This window comes from Protomyctophum parallelum (genome assembly GCF_964188405.1).
Source record: "Protomyctophum parallelum genome assembly, chromosome: 15".
Classification (NCBI taxonomy): Eukaryota; Metazoa; Chordata; class Actinopteri; order Myctophiformes; family Myctophidae; genus Protomyctophum; species Protomyctophum parallelum.
In genome coordinates, this window is record NC_139710.1 from 46,500,999 (window position 1) to 46,505,385 (window position 4,387).

The following is a 4,387-nucleotide window of genomic DNA, read 5'->3' on the forward strand; positions in this document are numbered from 1 at the left end:
TGATGCCAAGGTCCTTCATCAGCCTCACAGTTGATGTTGCCACTTGCCACAAAACCCCGACATCCAACTTCTGCTGGACAGACCTTTGCTCTCCAGCCCCGGTATTCTGCCTCTGCTGCAAGATCTGAATATCGCAGTTTCTTTCTTTCAAAGGCTTCCTGAACTGCATCCTCCCAAGGGACTGTAAGGGAATAATCTGAAATCAGAATCAATTTAGTTACATCACATATATTACAAGTAAGGTGGCAGGTGGGTGAAATTCTCATGATCCAGCACAACTCCCAACCTTACTGATTATGATGACTGTAAAGTCCCTGTCCCTCCCTGAACGTATTTTATATAACAGCACTGGTCAGAGTATCCGTAGGCGGCAGGCTGTGACCTGTTTTATATGAGGAGAGAGGAAAAAAGAGAAAAAAAGCGTGAACATTTGAATTAATTATTACTACTTTCCCTGGCTTATTCCTTATGAAACGACAAGTCTCAGATTCACACATGGAGCTCTACAGCTCAAAGTGTTTTACTCGTAGTGAGTGGAGAATAGATAGATAAGATAAGAGATGATTTTCCTAGACTGGTTGCCTATAGGGAACGCAGATGGTGAATGCATGGGCTTGGCTGTGTACAAAGAGCTAATAAACCTGAGGCAGCTGCCTGGGGTCCAAACAGCCTATTGACTATTCAAGTCTAGTAGTCGTAGGTGTATAGGCTCATGTACTGACATCTGTGCTGCGTGCTGTTTCTTTGTTCGACGGCTTTCGAAGTCTGTCTATTTTTCTGGCTTCGTAAAACGCCCAGGCAGACAGCCATTATGACCAGTGCGCAGCTGTTATTACTGAACGCCGAAGAACACTCCCTGATCTGCGATGCTGCCCCACTCCGCTCCGCGACGCAACGAGAGGTTGGTGGCTACTATACTGGCGTCATGTGTGTAAGTGCGTATGTAACATGGGCGCAGTCTGCGTTTATTTGCAATAGAAAATGACAGAATGCTCCTATTTTATTTTTCGTTTATTTCCACGGTAGAAGCAGATGTGAAGATGATTCCAGTTGTCGTTTTTTGATGCTGCGGACAGACAGGTGCATATAGCCTACGCTACTGGAACTGAACATGGATACTGGTATGGTCATGTTTTAATTATCGCAGTGGAATTTCTGTTGTTTCTGTTACTCATTGTACTTTATACGGATCTTCTTTTGGTGTGCTACTGTTTATTTTAGGGGGCGACATTGTGGTCCTTTCTTTCTTCATATAAAATGAACATGCATGCCAAAAGCATTTCCATTGTGGGTAGGGTAGATAGGCCTACACTGTATTTGATATATCTTTTCACAACTTATTTAGTGTATTAAATTTTTAGTTTTTCTTCAGATTTACATGTCAGGGTTGATTACATAGGTTATGGTTAATAGATAGATTTTTTCCACATATAGGCTTACCTATTATCTCTTAGGCCTATAGCCTATATGGCTGCCGCTATCTATAGCCTAATAGCTTAGCCATGCCATATTTATTTTGTCTGCATTTGAGATGGTAAATATTGATTGATGAAATGTTGGTATTGGTAGTGGATAAATATCCCTAAGTTTGTATATGGTATTGCATATTTCTTCAGTTGTACCAGGGCACACAGTTGTGAAATGAAGTATAAAGCTAGATCCAGCCTAAGTATAATGAGTTGTTGTCTTTTTTTATTTATTTAGGAAACATTGTCCATAATGGTTGGCTTCGCCTCCTTTGGAGACATCTACAGACCAGCAGTGATGACCCTAGTTAAGGGACCTGAGTGGACCTGTGAGGGACATGAAAAGCAGGACGTATGTGCTCAGGTCATTAGCTCTTTATTGAGATCAATGAGCTATTGTTATATCATGCAGTGTATGAGATAAGATACATAGAGGAATATATCTTAATTATTTTATGCCTCAATCAAGTAATTGTTAACACATTTTTTACTATTTATTAAGTTGAGGTCACACGTGACTGGGTTCAAGATTAATAGATGAGACCTGGGAAATTCAGTCGCCTGTCTGTGTCAGTTGTGTCCTGGGGGTTGGACATAGCCTCGGTAGCCAGCCTTAATCTGCCTTTGCAATGCAAATTGCCCCAGGCAGTGATATTAGTAAGGCTACGCGAGGCTAGGGAGGACAGGTGTTAGAGGGGGTTGCGTTCCACTTTCTGCTGCTTTGTGTTCTGTGCTCTTCTCCAGGTATGCTGAACGGTAGGCAGGAGCAGCATCCCACGTGGTGTGATGTCACATGAGGACCAGAGACTGCCCTCTTTGTTGAGCCTCCTTACAGACCGGTATATGTTATTTCTTACTTCTGTACTGTAGTACTGCATTTTTTTTTACTACAATAACTCATCATGTATCATCTAAATCTAGATAATTAGGCTATGAATTTTACAGGATATGCCCTCCCGTATGTGGATTTAGCTTTGCTGACTGAGCGAGCACTGCAGAGAGGAAGGAACAGAATAAGATGAGGGATTTGTTGTGTTGCTTGCTTGTCAATGTTCACTACATGCCAATGTAGTGAACATTGTGTTCACTACATGTAGTGAACATTGGCAAGCAAGCTGCTCTTTACAGAATTGTGGGAGGAATTAAAACAACCTTAAAGACGGGGTGCTGTGATTCCCCCTCCCCCACCCCACAAACATGATGATCAATTGATCATCAGGTATTATGATTATACTGGTAGGAAGATTTCTTTCAAAAAAGTGTACGGAAATTGTTAAAATATTTTACTACCCACCTGAACTGAAGCCGCACCCACAGCTGTTGTATGATAATGTTGGAGGGGTTAGGGAAGGGGATGATTTTTGTGTGTCACTGAAGTGGTGCATTTCGAAAATACACAGGGAAGCCATATTTGAATATTATAACCACACCCGGGGGTCTATTATAGTAATGTCAACGGCACAGACACATATTTAACAGAGACAGTAGTCTTCTTTAAATCTTTAAAGCCAAAGTCTGCAGTCAAATCAGATCAGTAATCGGCTGTAAAGTAGCATAATGTTTATTGTTACAAATCACAAGATTTTCCACGAAAGGCACTCGAGTCAGTCCAGTTAGGATGAGAGAAATAGCCAGTAGGATGTGCGAATATATTCATAGTGAGAGAGATGAAGTGGTTGTGTTAGTAATGAGGAAAATATCACCCATTCCTCCCCAACCCTGTCAATTCCTCTGCAGTGGCTGATGTCCGAGGCCATCGCTGCTGGTTGGGTCTGCCAAGCAAGAACCAGCCTTCACCCATCAAGCGACAGATCATTTTGAACAGCATAGATGACATTTGCTGCTATAATGTGTGTGCGTGCATGCATGTTTTCATGAAATGGGTTGATTTCCATGAACAATGGTTAGGAGATTAACAGAGGTAGCCTATATGTCAGCCATTTTCCTCACATAGCATCACATTTCATGCCCTAGTAACATAAATGGGGGTGGGGTATGACTATGAACCCATGGTGATTTACTGCAGTGATCTTACCCTCCTCCACTGATATTGGTGGAAGGTTGTTTTTTTTCCTCCCTCTCTGTGAATAATACTAACCTCGCTTCCAGCACTCCCACGCTCTTCCCCCCCACCCTTCTTTTTCCTTTTTTCTTTTTGGCAGATCAGAACACTTTGCAGTCAGTTAACACCTCACGTCGACTTATTTTTCTACTGCTATCTGCAGTGTCCTCCTTTCTCCCGTAACCTTGGAAACTGCCTAATACCTCGGGCGCTTCCTCACACATATTACATCTTAAAATGAAGCCGTTATTGATGGTTCCAGGCTATTTGTGTGTATTTATATAAACACATGGGCAGTATATATAATGGCAGGCCGTATCATATCAGTGTACCATCGAGTGAAGCATATCATCTCAGCAGGTTTTGCAATAGTCTTAGATTTGTGAGACTAGTCAGAATAGAAGTATCTGCTAGTATGCAGTGCCCACTGCACACACCAGTATTGTAGGATGAATACTGGGTTTCTCATGCGTTGTGCAATGTGCTCATGTATTTCTACTTTCTTTCTTTTTCTCTAAAAGCCTGTTTATTGTGGTTTAGTAGCAGCTATTTATTTATTCATTACTGTATAGGCAATGGGTCTGGCTTTTGAGTGTGTGTGACTGTGTGTGTGTGTGTGTGTGTGTGTGTGTGTGTGTGTGTGTGTGTGTGTGTGTGTGTGTGTGTGTGTGTGTGTGTGTGTGTGTGTGTGTGTGTGTGTGTGTGTGTGTGTGTGTGTGTGTGTGTGTGTGTGCGTGCGTGCGTGCGTGCGTGCAATTGTAAGTATTCATCATGTCTAGTCATTTATGTATGTTTGTATCCTAATTTAAAAAATATATTTATTGTTTTGAAGAGGATATGGAAAAAAAACAGTTTTACA

General features: G+C 41.8%; 1 long non-coding RNA gene across 1 annotated transcript; it reads left to right on the forward strand.

Moving 5' to 3' along the window:
• The first annotated feature begins 850 nt into the window (after positions 1-850).
• Positions 851-4,131, forward strand: LOC310871647. The gene is made up of 4 exons (XR_014570319.1): positions 851-931; positions 1,027-1,121; positions 1,705-2,305; positions 3,204-4,131. It is a non-coding gene; the product is annotated as an uncharacterized lncRNA (long non-coding RNA).
• Positions 4,132-4,387: the final 256 nt, after the last annotated feature.